Genomic DNA, 18,484 nt, shown 5'->3' on the forward strand with positions numbered 1-18,484 from the left:
CGCTGCATGGAATCCACTGCATTCAATCGGGATGCTTTGGGCCATGCTGTATAAAATCCACTGCATCAATCATGCTGCATGGAATCCACTGCATTCAATCATGCTGCATAATATTCACTGCATTCAATAGTGTACCTTTTCTTCACACTGCATGAAATACACTGCATTCAATGACGCTGCATGGAATCCACTGCATTCAATCGGGATGCTTTGGGGCATGCTTCATGAAATCCACTGCATTCAATCATGCTGCATGGAATCCACTGCATTCAATAGGGTTCCATTTCTTCACGCTGAATGGAATACAGTGCATGCAATCACGCTGCATTGACTCCACTTGATAAAATCGGGATCCATTGCGCCACAATGCATGGAATCCTCTGAATTCAATGACGCTGCATGGAATCCACTGCAATCAATCGGGATGCTTTGGGCCATGGTGCATAAAATCCACTGCATGCAATCATGCTGCATGGAATCCACTGCATTCAATAGGGTTCCATTGCTTCACGCTGCATGGAATCCACTGCATTCAATCACGCTGCATGGAATCCACTGCATTCAATCGGGATGCATTGGGCCATGCTGCATAAAATCCACTGCATTCAATCGTGCTGCATAAAATCCACTGCATTCAATTGGGTTCCATTTCGTAACACTACATGGAATACACTGCATTCAATCACGCTGTATGGAATAAACTGCATTCAATCGGGATGCATTTAACCACGCTGCATGGATTACACTTCATTCAATCACAATGCATGGAATCCACTGCATTCTATCAGGATGCTTTGGGCCATGCTGCATAAAATCCACTGCATTCAATAGGGTTCCATTTCTTCACGCTGCATGGAATCCACTGCATTCAATAGGGTTCCATTCCTTCACGCTGCATGGAATCCACCTCATTCAATAGGGATGCATTTTACCACGCTGCATGGATTACACTGCATTCAATCGCAATGCATAGAATCCACTGCATTCAATCGGGGTGCATTTTACACCGCTGAATGAAATCCACTGCATTTAATCACGCTGCATGTAATCCATGGAATTTAATCGGGATTCATTTTACTAAGCTGTATGGAATCGACTGTATTTAATCACGCTGCATGGAATCAACTGCATTCAATCGGGATTCATTTTACAAGGCTGCATGGAGTTCACTGCATTCAATCACAATGCATGGAATCCACTGCATTCAATCGGGATAATTTGGGCCATGCTGCATAAAATCCACTGCATTCAATCATGCTGCATGGAATCCACTGCATTCGACCATGCTGAATAAAATCCCATGCATTAAATATAGTTCAATTTCTTCACGCTGCATGGAATCCACTGCATTCAATCAGAATCCATTTTACAACGCTGCATGTATTACACTGTTTCAATCACGCTGCATGGAATCCACTGCATTCAATCGGGATGCTTTCGGCCATGCTACATAAAATACACTGCATTCAATCATGCTGCATAATATCCGCTCCATAGTATCCCCTGCATTCATTCATGCTGTAAAAAAACCACTGCATTCAATAAGGTTCCATTTCTTCACGATGCATGTTATACACTGCATTCAATCATGCTGCATTTAATTCGCTGCATTCAATCGGGATGCATTTTACCACGCTGCATGGATTACACTGCATTCAATCACAATGCATGGACTCCACCGCATAAAATCGGGATCCATTGCGCCACAATGCATGGAATCCTCTGCATTCAATGACGCTGCATGGAATCCACTGCATTCAAAAGGGATGGTTTGGGCCATGCTGCATAAAATCCACTGCATTCAATCGGGATGCATTGGGCCTCTCTGCATGGACTCCACAGCATTACATCTGGCTGCATGGACTCCACTGCATTATATCTCGCTGCATGGAATCCTCTGCATTCAATGACGCTGCATGGAATCCACTGCATTCAATCGGGATGCATTTTACCAGGCTGCATGGAATCCACTGCATTCAATCGGGATGCATTGGGCCTCACTGCATGGACTCCACTGCATTCAATCGGGATCCATTGCACCACAATGAATGGAATCCTCTGCATTCAATGACGCTACATGTAAACCACTGCTACCAATCGGGATGCATTTTACCAGGCTTCATGGAATGCACTGCATTCAATCACGCTGCATGGAATCCACTGCTTTCAATCGGGATTCATTTTACCACGCTGCATGGATTACACTGCATTCAATCACAATGCATGGAATCCACTGCATTCAATGAAGCTGCATGGAATCCACTGCATTCAATCGGGATGCTTTGGGCCAGGCTGAATAAAATCCACTGCATTCACTCGGGATGCATGGGCCTCGCTGCATGGACTCCACTGCATTAAATCTCGCTGCATGGAATCCTCTGCATTCAATGACGCTACATGGAATCCACTGCGCTCAATCAGGATGCATTTTACAACGCTGCATGTATTACAATGCATTCAATCACAATGCATGGAATCCACTGCATTCAATCGGGATGCTTTCAGCCATGCTGCATAAAATCCACTACATTCAATTGGGATGCATTGGGTCTCACTGCATGGACTCCACCGCATAAAATCGGGATCCATTGCGCAACAATGCATGGAATCCTCTGCATTCAATCACGCTGTATGGAATAAACTGCATTCAATCGGGATGCATTTAACCACGCTGCATGGATTACACTTCATTCAATCACAATGCATGGAATCCACTGCATTCTATCAGGATGCTTTGGGCCATGCTGCATAAAATCCACTGCATTCAATAGGGTTCCATTTCTTCACGCTGCATGGAATCCACTGCATTCAATAGGGTTCCATTCCTTCACGCTGCATGGAATCCACCTCATTCAATCGGGATGCATTTTACCACGCTGCATGGATTACACTGCATTCAATCGCAATGCATAGAATCCACTGCATTCAATCGGGGTGCATTTTACACCGCTGAATGAAATCCACTGCATTTAATCACGCTGCATGTAATCCATGGAATTTAATCGGGATTCATTTTACTAAGCTGTATGGAATCGACTGTATTTAATCACGCTGCATGGAATCAACTGCATTCAATCGGGATTCATTTTACAAGGCTGCATGGAGTTCACTGCATTCAATCACAATGCATGGAATCCACTGCATTCAATCGGGATAATTTGGGCCATGCTGCATAAAATCCACTGCATTCAATCATGCTGCATGGAATCCACTGCATTCGACCATGCTGAATAAAATCCCATGCATTAAATATAGTTCAATTTCTTCACGCTGCATGGAATCCACTGCATTCAATCAGAATCCATTTTACAACGCTGCATGTATTACACTGTTTCAATCACGCTGCATGGAATCCACTGCATTCAATCGGGATGCTTTCGGCCATGCTACATAAAATACACTGCATTCAATCATGCTGCATAATATCCGCTCCATAGTATCCCCTGCATTCATTCATGCTGTAAAAAAACCACTGCATTCAATAAGGTTCCATTTCTTCACGATGCATGTTATACACTGCATTCAATCATGCTGCATTTAATTCACTGCATTCAATCGGGATGCATTTTACCACGCTGCATGGATTAAACCGCATTCAATCACAATGCATGGAATCCACTGCATTCAATCGGGGTGATTTTGGCCATGCTGCATAAAATCCACTGCATTAGTTCGGGATGCATTGGGCCTCACTGCATGGACTCCACTGCATACAATCGGGATCCATTGCGCCAAAATGCATTGAATCTTCTGCATTCAATGACGCTGCATGGAATCCACTGCATTCAATCGGGATGCTTTGGGCCATGCTGCATAAAATCCACTGCATTCAATCATGCTGCATGGAATCCACTGCATTCAATCATGCTGCATAAAATTCACTGCATTCAATAGGGTTTCATTTTTTCATGCTGCATGGAATCCACTGCATTCAATCATGCTGCATGGAATCCAATGCATTCCATCGGGATGCATTTTACCAGGCTGCATGGAATTCACTGCATTCAATCAACATGCACGGAATCCACTGCATTCAATCGGGATGCATTTTACTAGGCTGCATGGAATCCTCTGCATTCAATGATGCTGCATGGAATCCACTGCATTCAATCGGGATGTATTTTAACACGCTGCGTGGTATCCACCGCAATGAATAACGCTGCATGGAATCCAATGCATTCAATCGGGATGAATTTTAAAAGGCCGCATGGAATCCAGTGCATTCAATCAGGAACCATTGCGCCTTGATGCATGGAATTAGTGCATTCAATGAGAATCAATTGCACCACACTGCATGAAATCCACTGACTCAATCGGGATGTTTTGGGCCATGCTGCATAAAATCCACTGCATTCAACGGGATGCATTGGGCCTCGCTGAATGGACTCCACTGCATACAATCGGGATCCATTGCGCCAAAATGCAAGGAATCCTCTGCATTCAATGACGCTGCATGGAATCCACTGCATTCAATCGGGATGCATTTTACCACGCTGCATGGATTACACTGCATTCAATCACAATGCATGGACTCCACCGCATAAAATCGGGATCCATTGCGCCACAATGCATGGAATCCTCTGCATTCAATGACGCTGCATGGAATCCACTGCATTCAAAAGGGATGGTTTGGGCCATGCTGCATAAAATCCACTGCATTCAATCGGGATGCATTGGGCCTCTCTGCATGGACTCCACAGCATTACATCTGGCTGCATGGACTCCACTGCATTATATCTCGCTGCATGGAATCCTCTGCATTCAATGACGCTGCATGGAATCCACTGCATTCAATCGGGATGCATTTTACCAGGCTGCATGGAATCCACTGCATTCAATCGGGATGCATTGGGCCTCACTGCATGGACTCCACTGCATTCAATCGGGATCCATTGCACCACAATGAATGGAATCCTCTGCATTCAATGACGCTACATGTAATCCACTGCTACCAATCGGGATGCATTTTACCAGGCTTCATGGAATGCACTGCATTCAATCACGCTGCATGGAATCCACTGCTTTCAATCGGAATTCATTTTACCACGCTGCATGGATTACACTGCATTCAATCACAATGCATGGAATCCACTGCATTCAATGAAGCTGCATGGAATCCACTGCATTCAATCGGGATGCTTTGGGCCAGGCTGAATAAAATCCACTGCATTCACTCGGGATGCATGGGCCTCGCTGCATGGACTCCACTGCATTAAATCTCGCTGCATGGAATCCTCTGCATTCAATGACGCTACATGGAATCCACTGCGCTCAATCAGGATGCATTTTACAACGCTGCATGTATTACAATGCATTCAATCACAATGCATGGAATCCACTGCATTCAATCGGGATGCTTTCAGCCATGCTGCATAAAATCCACTACATTCAATTGGGATGCATTGGGTCTCACTGCATGGACTCCACCGCATAAAATCGGGATCCATTGCGCAACAATGCATGGAATCCTCTGCATTCAATGACGCTGCATTGAATCCACTGCATTCAATCGGGATGCTTTGGGCCATTCTGCATAAACTGCACTGCAATCAATAGGGTTCCCTTTCTTCATGCTGCATGGAATACACTGATATCAATCACGCTGCATGGAATCCACTGCATTCAATCAGGAGGCATTTTACCAAGCTGCATGGAATCCACTGCATTCAATAATGCTGCAGGAAACCACTGCATTCTATCATGCTGCATGGAATCCACTGCATTAAATAGGGTTCCATTTCTTCACCCTGCATGGAATCCACTGCATTCAATCACGCTGCATGTAAACCACTGCATTCAATCGGGATGCATTTAACCAGGCTGCATGGAATCCATGCATTCATCACGCTGCATGGACTCCACTGCATACAATCGGGATCCATTGCGCCACAAGGCATGGAATACTCTGCATTCAATCGGGATGCTTTGGGCCATGCTGCATAAAATCTACTGCATTCAATCATGCTGCATGAAATCCACTGCATTGAATGACGCTGCATAAAATCCACTGCATTCAATAGGGTTCCATTTCTTCACACTTCATGGAATACTGCATTCAATCACGCTTCATGGAATCCACTGCATTCAATCGGGATGAATTTTACAACCCTGAATGGAGTACACTGCATTCAATCACAATGCATGGAATCCACTGCATTCCATCGGGATGCTTTGGGCCATGCCTCATAAAATCCACTGAATTCAATCGGGATGCCTTGGGCCTCGCTGCATGGACTCCACTGCATACAATCAGGATCCATTGCGCCACAATGCATGGAATCCTCGCATTCATTGACGCTGCATGTAATCCAATGTATTCAATCGGGATGCTTTGGGCCATGCTGCATAAAATCCACTACATTCAATCATGCTTCATGGAATCCACTGCACTCAATCATGCTGCATAAAATCCACTGCATACAATAGGGTTCCATAACTTCACACTGTATGGAATACACTTCATTCCATCACGCTGCATGGAATCCACTGCATTTAATCGGGATGCATTTTACCACGCTGCATGGATTACACTGCATTCAATCATGCTGCAGGGAATCCACTGTATTCAATCGGGATGTTTTGAGCCATGCTGCTTAAAATCCACTGCATTCAATCAGGATGCATTTGGCCTCGCTGCATGGACTCCACTGCATAAAATCTGGATCCATTGCGCAACAATGCATGGAATCCTCTGCATTCAATGACGCTGCATGGAATCCACTGCATTCAATCGGGATGTTTTGGGCCATGCTGCATATAATCCACTGCATTCAATCGGGATGCCTTTGGCCTCACTGCATGGACTCCACTGCATGCAATCGGGATCCATTGCGCCACAATGCATGGAATCCTCTGCATTCAATGACGCTGCATGGAATCCACTGCATTCAATCGGGATGCTTTGGGCCATGCTGTATAAAATCCACTGCATCAATCATGCTGCATGGAATCCACTGCATTCAATCATGCTGCATAATATTCACTGCATTCAATAGTGTACCTTTTCTTCACACTGCATGAAATACACTGCATTCAATCACGCTGTATGGAATAAACTGCATTCAATCGGGATGCATTTAACCACGCTGCATGGATTACACTGCATTCAATGACGCTGCATGGAATCCACTGCATTCAATCGGGATGCTTTGGGGCATGCTTCATGAAATCCACTGCATTCAATCATGCTGCATGGAATCCACTGCATTCAATAGGGTTCCATTTCTTCACGCTGAATGGAATACAGTGCATGCAATCACGCTGCATTGACTCCACTTGATAAAATCGGGATCCATTGCGCCACAATGCATGGAATCCTCTGAATTCAATGACGCTGCATGGAATCCACTGCAATCAATCGGGATGCTTTGGGCCATGGTGCATAAAATCCACTGCATGCAATCATGCTGCATGGAATCCACTGCATTCAATAGGGTTCCATTGCTTCACGCTGCATGGAATCCACTGCATTCAATCACGCTGCATGGAATCCACTGCATTCAATCGGGATGCATTGGGCCATGCTGCATAAAATCCACTGCATTCAATCGTGCTGCATAAAATCCACTGCATTCAATTGGGTTCCATTTCGTAACACTACATGGAATACACTGCATTCAATCACGCTGTATGGAATAAACTGCATTCAATCGGGATGCATTTAACCACGCTGCATGGATTACACTTCATTCAATCACAATGCATGGAATCCACTGCATTCTATCAGGATGCTTTGGGCCATGCTGCATAAAATCCACTGCATTCAATAGGGTTCCATTTCTTCACGCTGCATGGAATCCACTGCATTCAATAGGGTTCCATTCCTTCACGCTGCATGGAATCCACCTCATTCAATAGGGATGCATTTTACCACGCTGCATGGATTACACTGCATTCAATCGCAATGCATAGAATCCACTGCATTCAATCGGGGTGCATTTTACACCGCTGAATGAAATCCACTGCATTTAATCACGCTGCATGTAATCCATGGAATTTAATCGGGATTCATTTTACTAAGCTGTATGGAATCGACTGTATTTAATCACGCTGCATGGAATCAACTGCATTCAATCGGGATTCATTTTACAAGGCTGCATGGAGTTCACTGCATTCAATCACAATGCATGGAATCCACTGCATTCAATCGGGATAATTTGGGCCATGCTGCATAAAATCCACTGCATTCAATCATGCTGCATGGAATCCACTGCATTCGACCATGCTGAATAAAATCCCATGCATTAAATATAGTTCAATTTCTTCACGCTGCATGGAATCCACTGCATTCAATCAGAATCCATTTTACAACGCTGCATGTATTACACTGTTTCAATCACGCTGCATGGAATCCACTGCATTCAATCGGGATGCTTTCGGCCATGCTACATAAAATACACTGCATTCAATCATGCTGCATAATATCCGCTCCATAGTATCCCCTGCATTCATTCATGCTGTAAAAAAACCACTGCATTCAATAAGGTTCCATTTCTTCACGATGCATGTTATACACTGCATTCAATCATGCTGCATTTAATTCGCTGCATTCAATCGGGATGCATTTTACCACGCTGCATGGATTACACTGCATTCAATCACAATGCATGGACTCCACCGCATAAAATCGGGATCCATTGCGCCACAATGCATGGAATCCTCTGCATTCAATGACGCTGCATGGAATCCACTGCATTCAAAAGGGATGGTTTGGGCCATGCTGCATAAAATCCACTGCATTCAATCGGTATGCATTGGGCCTCTCTGCATGGACTCCACAGCATTACATCTGGCTGCATGGACTCCACTGCATTATATCTCGCTGCATGGAATCCTCTGCATTCAATGACGCTGCATGGAATCCACTGCATTCAATCGGGATGCATTTTACCAGGCTGCATGGAATCCACTGCATTCAATCGGGATGCATTGGGCCTCACTGCATGGACTCCACTGCATTCAATCGGGATCCATTGCACCACAATGAATGGAATCCTCTGCATTCAATGACGCTACATGTAATCCACTGCTACCAATCGGGATGCATTTTACCAGGCTTCATGGAATGCACTGCATTCAATCACGCTGCATGGAATCCACTGCTTTCAATCGGGATTCATTTTACCACGCTGCATGGATTACACTGCATTCAATCACAATGCATGGAATCCACTGCATTCAATGAAGCTGCATGGAATCCACTGCATTCAATCGGGATGCTTTGGGCCAGGCTGAATAAAATCCACTGCATTCACTCGGGATGCATGGGCCTCGCTGCATGGACTCCACTGCATTAAATCTCGCTGCATGGAATCCTCTGCATTCAATGACGCTACATGGAATCCACTGCGCTCAATCAGGATGCATTTTACAACGCTGCATGTATTACAATGCATTCAATCACAATGCATGGAATCCACTGCATTCAATCGGGATGCTTTCAGCCATGCTGCATAAAATCCACTACATTCAATTGGGATGCATTGGGTCTCACTGCATGGACTCCACCGCATAAAATCGGGATCCATTGCGCAACAATGCATGGAATCCTCTGCATTCAATGACGCTGCATTGAATCCACTGCATTCAATCGGGATGCTTTGGGCCATTCTGCATAAACTACACTGCAATCAATAGGGTTCCCTTTCTTCATGCTGCATGGAATACACTGATATCAATCACGCTGCATGGAATCCACTGCATTCAATCAGGAGGCATTTTACCAAGCTGCATGGAATCAACTGCATTTAATCACGCTGCATGGAATCCACTGCATTCAATCAGGATGCATTTTTCCAGGGTGCATGGAATCCACTGCATTCAATAATGCTGCAGGAAACCACTGCATTCTATCATGCTGCATGGAATCCACTGCATTAAATAGGGTTCCATTTCTTCACCCTGCATGGAATCCACTGCATTCAATCACGCTGCATGTAAACCACTGCATTCAATCGGGATGCATTTAACCAGGCTGCATGGAATCCATGCATTCATCACGCTGCATGGACTCCACTGCATACAATCGGGATCCATTGCGCCACAAGGCATGGAATACTCTGCATTCAATCGGGATGCTATGGGCCATGCTGCATAAAATCCACTGCATTCCATCGGGATGCATTGGGCCTCGCTGCATGGACTCCACTGCATACAATCGGGATCCATTGTGCCACAATGCATGGAATCCTCTGAATTCAATGACGCTGCATGGAATCCACTGCAATCAATCGGGATGCTTTGGGCCATGGTGCATAAAATCCACTGCATGCAATCATGCTGCATGGAATCCACTGCATTCAATAGGGTTCCATTGCTTCACGCTGCATGGAATCCACTGCATTCAATCACGCTGCATGGAATCCACTGCATTCAATCGGGATGCATTTTACCACGCTGCATGGAGTACACTGCATTCAATCACAATGCATGTAATCCACTGCATTCAATCTGGATGCATTGGGCCATGGTGCATAAAATCCACTGCATTCAATAGGGTTCCATTTCTTCACACTTCATGGAATACTGCATTCAATCACGCTTCATGGAATCCACTGCATTCAATCGGGATGAATTTTACAACCCTGAATGGAGTACACTGCATTCAATCACAATGCATGGAATCCACTGCATTCCATCGGGATGCTTTGGGCCATGCCTCATAAAATCCACTGAATTCAATCGGGATGCCTTGGGCCTCGCTGCATGGACTCCACTGCATACAATCAGGATCCATTGCGCCACAATGCATGGAATCCTCGCATTCATTGACGCTGCATGTAATCCAATGTATTCAATCGGGATGCTTTGGGCCATGCTGCATAAAATCCACTACATTCAATCATGCTTCATGGAATCCACTGCACTCAATCATGCTGCATAAAATCCACTGCATACAATAGGGTTCCATAACTTCACACTGTATGGAATACACTTCATTCCATCACGCTGCATGGAATCCACTGCATTTAATCGGGATGCATTTTACCACGCTGCATGGATTACACTGCATTCAATCATGCTGCAGGGAATCCACTGTATTCAATCGGGATGTTTTGAGCCATGCTGCTTAAAATCCACTGCATTCAATCAGGATGCATTTGGCCTCGCTGCATGGACTCCACTGCATAAAATCTGGATCCATTGCGCAACAATGCATGGAATCCTCTGCATTCAATGACGCTGCATGGAATCCACTGCATTCAATCGGGATGTTTTGGGCCATGCTGCATATAATCCACTGCATTCAATCGGGATGCCTTGGGCCTCACTGCATGGACTCCACTGCATACAATCGGGATCCATTGCGCCACAATGCATGGAATCCTCTGCATTCAATGACGCTGCATGGAATCCACTGCATTCAATCGGGATGCTTTGGGCCATGCTGTATAAAATCCACTGCATCAATCATGCTGCATGGAATCCACTGCATTCAATCATGCTGCATAATATTCACTGCATTCAATAGTGTACCTTTTCTTCACACTGCATGAAATACACTGCATTCAATCACGCTGTATGGAATAAACTGCATTCAATCGGGATGCATTTAACCACGCTGCATGGATTACACTGCATTCAATGACGCTGCATGGAATCCACTGCATTCAATCGGGATGCTTTGGGGCATGCTTCATGAAATCCACTGCATTCAATCATGCTGCATGGAATCCACTGCATTCAATAGGGTTCCATTTCTTCACGCTGAATGGAATACAGTGCATGCAATCACGCTGCATTGACTCCACTTGATAAAATCGGGATCCATTGCGCCACAATGCATGGAATCCTCTGAATTCAATGACGCTGCATGGAATCCACTGCAATCAATCGGGATGCTTTGGGCCATGGTGCATAAAATCCACTGCATGCAATCATGCTGCATGGAATCCACTGCATTCAATAGGGTTCCATTGCTTCACGCTGCATGGAATCCACTGCATTCAATCACGCTGCATGGAATCCACTGCATTCAATCGGGATGCATTTTACCACGCTGCATGGAGTACACTGCATTCAATCACAATGCATGTAATCCACTGCATTCAATCTGGATGCATTGGGCCATGCTGCATAAAATCCACTGCATTCAATCGTGCTGCATAAAATCCACTGCATTCAATTGGGTTCCATTTCGTAACACTACATGGAATACACTGCATTCAATCACGCTGTATGGAATAAACTGCATTCAATCGGGATGCATTTAACCACGCTGCATGGATTACACTTCATTCAATCACAATGCATGGAATCCACTGCATTCTATCAGGATGCTTTGGGCCATGCTGCATAAAATCCACTGCATTCAATAGGGTTCCATTTCTTCACGCTGCATGGAATCCACTGCATTCAATAGGGTTCCATTCCTTCACGCTGCATGGAATCCACCTCATTCAATCGGGATGCATTTTACCACGCTGCATGGATTACACTGCATTCAATCGCAATGCATAGAATCCACTGCATTCAATCGGGGTGCATTTTACACCGCTGAATTAAATCCACTGCATTTAATCACGCTGCATGTAATCCATGGAATTTAATCGGGATTCATTTTACTAAGCTGTATGGAATCGACTGTATTTAATCACGCTGCATGGAATCAACTGCATTCAATCGGGATTCATTTTACAAGGCTGCATGGAGTTCACTGCATTCAATCACAATGCATGGAATCCACTGCATTCAATCGGGATAATTTGGGCCATGCTGCATAAAATCCACTGCATTCAATCATGCTGCATGGAATCCACTGCATTCGACCATGCTGAATAAAATCCCATGCATTAAATATAGTTCAATTTCTTCACGCTGCATGGAATCCACTGCATTCAATCAGAATCCATTTTACAACGCTGCATGTATTACACTGTTTCAATCACGCTGCATGGAATCCACTGCATTCAATCGGGATGCTTTCGGCCATGCTACATAAAATACACTGCATTCAATCATGCTGCATAATATCCGCTCCATAGTATCCCCTGCATTCATTCATGCTGTAAAAAAACCACTGCATTCAATAAGGTTCCATTTCTTCACGATGCATGTTATACACTGCATTCAATCATGCTGCATTTAATTCGCTGCATTCAATCGGGATGCATTTTACCACGCTGCATGGATTACACTGCATTCAATCACAATGCATGGACTCCACCGCATAAAATCGGGATCCATTGCGCCACAATGCATGGAATCCTCTGCATTCAATGACGCTGCATGGAATCCACTGCATTCAAAAGGGATGGTTTGGGCCATGCTGCATAAAATCCACTGCATTCAATCGGAATGCATTGGGCCTCTCTGCATGGACTCCACAGCATTACATCTGGCTGCATGGACTCCACTGCATTATATCTCGCTGCATGGAATCCTCTGCATTCAATGACGCTGCATGGAATCCACTGCATTCAATCGGGATGCATTTTACCAGGCTGCATGGAATCCACTGCATTCAATCGGGATGCATTGGGCCTCACTGCATGGACTCCACTGCATTCAATCGGGATCCATTGCACCACAATGAATGGAATCCTCTGCATTCAATGACGCTACATGTAATCCACTGCTACCAATCGGGATGCATTTTACCAGGCTTCATGGAATGCACTGCATTCAATCACGCTGCATGGAATCCACTGCTTTCAATCGGGATTCATTTTACCACGCTGCATGGATTACACTGCATTCAATCACAATGCATGGAATCCACTGCATTCAATGAAGCTGCATGGAATCCACTGCATTCAATCGGGATGCTTTGGGCCAGGCTGAATAAAATCCACTGCATTCACTCGGGATGCATGGGCCTCGCTGCATGGACTCCACTGCATTAAATCTCGCTGCATGGAATCCTCTGCATTCAATGACGCTACATGGAATCCACTGCGCTCAATCAGGATGCATTTTACAACGCTGCATGTATTACAATGCATTCAATCACAATGCATGGAATCCACTGCATTCAATCGGGATGCTTTCAGCCATGCTGCATAAAATCCACTACATTCAATTGGGATGCATTGGGTCTCACTGCATGGACTCCACCGCATAAAATCGGGATCCATTGCGCAACAATGCATGGAATCCTCTGCATTCAATGACGCTGCATTGAATCCACTGCATTCAATCGGGATGCTTTGGGCCATTCTGCATAAACTGCACTGCAATCAATAGGGTTCCCTTTCTTCATGCTGCATGGAATACACTGATATCAATCACGCTGCATGGAATCCACTGCATTCAATCAGGAGGCATTTTACCAAGCTGCATGGAATCCACTGCATTTAATCACGCTGCATGGAATCCACTGCATTCAATCAGGATGCATTTTTCCAGGGTGCATGGAATCCACTGCATTCAATAATGCTGCAGGAAACCACTGCATTCTATCATGCTGCATGGAATCCACTGCATTAAATAGGGTTCCATTTCTTCACCCTGCATGGAATCCACTGCATTCAATCACGCTGCATGTAAACCACTGCATTCAATCGGGATGCATTTAACCAGGCTGCATGGAATCCATGCATTCATCACGCTGCATGGACTCCACTGCATACAATCGGGATCCATTGCGCCACAAGGCATGGAATACTCTGCATTCAATCGGGATGCTTTGGGCCATGCTGCATAAAATCTACTGCATTCAATCATGCTGCATGAAATCCACTGCATTGAATGACGCTGCATAAAATCCACTGCATTCAATAGGGTTCCATTTCTTCACACTTCATGGAATACTGCATTCAATCACGCTTCATGGAATCCACTGCATTCAATCGGGATGAATTTTACAACCCTGAATGGAGTACACTGCATTCAATCACAATGCATGGAATCCACTGCATTCCATCGGGATGCTTTGGGCCATGCCTCATAAAATCCACTGAATTCAATCGGGATGCCTTGGGCCTCGCTGCATGGACTCCACTGCATACAATCAGGATCCATTGCGCCACAATGCATGGAATCCTCGCATTCATTGACGCTGCATGTAATCCAATGTATTCAATCGGGATGCTTTGGGCCATGCTGCATAAAATCCACTACATTCAATCATGCTTCATGGAATCCACTGCACTCAATCATGCTGCATAAAATCCACTGCATACAATAGGGTTCCATAACTTCACACTGTATGGAATACACTTCATTCCATCATGCTGCATGGAATCCACTGCATTTAATCGGGATGCATTTTACCACGCTGCATGGAGTACACTGCATTCAATCATGCTGCAGGGAATCCACTGTATTCAATCAGGATGTTTTGAGCCATGCTGCTTAAAATCCACTGCATTCAATCAGGATGCATTTGGCCTCGCTGCATGGACTCCACTGCATAAAATCTGGATCCATTGCGCAACAATGCATGGAATCCTCTGCATTCAATGACGCTGCATGGAATCCACTGCATTCAATCGGGATGTTTTGGGCCATGCTGCATATAATCCACTGCATTCAATCGGGATGCCTTTGGCCTCACTGCATGGACTCCACTGCATGCAATCGGGATCCATTGCGCCACAATGCATGGAATCCTCTGCATTCAATGACGCTGCATGGAATCCACTGCATTCAATCGGGATGCTTTGGGCCATGCTGTATAAAATCCACTGCATCAATCATGCTGCATGGAATCCACTGCATTCAATCATGCTGCATAATATTCACTGCATTCAATAGTGTACCTTTTCTTCACACTGCATGAAATACACTGCATTCAATCACGCTGTATGGAATAAACTGCATTCAATCGGGATGCATTTAACCACGCTGCATGGATTACACTGCATTCAATGACGCTGCATGGAATCCACTGCATTCAATCGGGATGCTTTGGGGCATGCTTCATGAAATCCACTGCATTCAATCATGCTGCATGGAATCCACTGCATTCAATAGGGTTCCATTTCTTCACGCTGAATGGAATACAGTGCATGCAATCACGCTGCATTGACTCCACTTGATAAAATCGGGATCCATTGCGCCACAATGCATGGAGTCCTCTGAATTCAATGACGCTGCATGGAATCCACTGCAATCAATCGGGATGCTTTGGGCCATGGTGCATAAAATCCACTGCATGCAATCATGCTGCATGGAATCCACTGCATTCAATAGGGTTCCATTGCTTCACGCTGCATGGAATCAACTGCATTCAATCACGCTGTATGGAATCCACTGCATTCAATCGGGATGCATTTTACCACGCTGCATGGAGTACACTGCATTCAATCACAATGCATGTAATCCACTGCATTCAATCTGGATGCATTGGGCCATGCTGCATAAAATCCACGCATTCAATAGGGTTCCATTTCTTCACACTTCATGGAATACTGCATTCAATCACGCTGAATGGAATCCACTGCATTCAATCGGGATGAATTTTACAACCCTGAATGGAGTACACTGCATTCAATCACAATGCATGGAATCCACTGCATTCCATCGGGATGCTTTGGGCCATGCCTCATAAAATCCACTGAATTCAATCGGGATGCCTTGGGCCTCGCTGCATGGACTCCACTGCATACAATCAGGATCCATTGCGCCACAATGCATGGAATCCTCGCATTCATTGACGCTGCATGTAATCCAATGTATTCAATCGGGATGCTTTGGGCCATGCTGCATAAAATCCACTGCATTCAATCATGCTTCATGGAATCCACTGCACTCAATCATGCTGCATAAAATCCACTGCATACAATAGGGTTCCATAACTTCACACTGTATGGAATACACTTCATTCCATCACGCTGCATGGAATCCAGTGCATTTAATTGGGATGCATTTTACCACGCTGCATGGATTACACTGCATTCAATCATGCTGCAGGGAATCCACTGTATTCAATCGGGATGTTTTGAGCCATGCTGCTTAAAATCCACTGCATTCAATCAGGATGCATTTGGCCTCGCTGCATGGACTCCACTGCATAAAATCTGGATCCATTGCGCAACAATGCATGGAATCCTCTGCATTCAATGACGCTGCATGGAATCCACTGCATTCAATCGGGATGTTTTGGGCCATGCTGCATATAATCCACTGCATTCAATCGGGATGCCTTGGGCCTCACTGCATGGACTCCACTGCATACAATCGGGATCCATTGCGCCACAATGCATGGAATCCTCTGCATTCAATGACGCTGCATGGAATCCACTGCATTCAATCGGGATGCTTTGGGCCATGCTGTATAAAATCCACTGCATCAATCATGCTGCATGGAATCCACTGCATTCAATCATGCTGCATAATATTCACTGCATTCAATAGTGTACCTTTTCTTCACACTGCATGAAATACACTGCATTCAATCACGCTGTATGGAATAAACTGCATTCAATCGGGATGCATTTAACCACGCTGCATGGATTACACTGCATTCAATGACGCTGCATGGAATCCACTGCATTCAATCGGGATGCTTTGGGGCATGCTTCATGAAATCCACTGCATTCAATCATGCTGCATGGAATCCACTGCATTCAATAGGGTTCCATTTCTTCACGCTGAATGGAATACAGTGCATGCAATCACGCTGCATTGACTCCACTTGATAAAATCGGGATCCATTGCGCCACAATGCATGGAATCCTCTGAATTCAATGACGCTGCATGGAATCCACTGCAATCAATCGGGATGCTTTGGGCCATGGTGCATAAAATCCACTGCATGCAATCATGCTGCATGGAATCCACTGCATTCAATAGGGTTCCATTGCTTCACGCTGCATGGAATCAACTGCATTCAATCACGCTGCATGGAATCCACTGCATTAAATCGGGATGCATTTTACCACGCTGCATGGAGTACACTGCATTCAATCACAATGCATGTAATCCACTGCATTCAATCTGGATGCATTGGGCCATGCTGCATAAAATCCACTGCATTCAATCGTGCTGCATAAAATCCACTGCATTCAATTGGGTTCCATTTCGTAACACTACATGGAATACACTGCATTCAATCACGCTGTATGGAATAAACTGCATTCAATCGGGATGCATTTAACCACGCTGCATGGATTACACTTCATTCAATCACAATGCATGGAATCCACTGCATTCTATCAGGATGCTTTGGGCCATGCTGCATAAAATCCACTGCATTCAATAGGGTTCCATTTCTTCACGCTGCATGGAATCCACTGCATTCAATAGGGTTCCATTCCTTCACGCTGCATGGAATCCACCTCATTCAATAGGGATGCATTTTACCACGCTGCATGGATTACACTGCATTCAATCGCAATGCATAGAATCCACTGCATTCAATCGGGGTGCATTTTACACCGCTGAATGAAATCCACTGCATTTAATCACGCTGCATGTAATCCATGGAATTTAAACGGGATTCATTTTACTAAGCTGTATGGAATTGACTGTATTTAATCACGCTGCATGGAATCAACTGCATTCAATCGGGATTCATTTTACAAGGCTGCATGGAGTTCAC

Source organism: Sus scrofa, chromosome 18, assembly GCF_054392235.1.
Source record: "Sus scrofa isolate SSC_HxYL_T2T_F1_AM1 chromosome 18, Sscrofa_HxYL_maternal_Yorkshire_Landrace_v2.0, whole genome shotgun sequence".
Lineage (NCBI taxonomy): Eukaryota > Metazoa > Chordata > Mammalia > Artiodactyla > Suidae > Sus > Sus scrofa.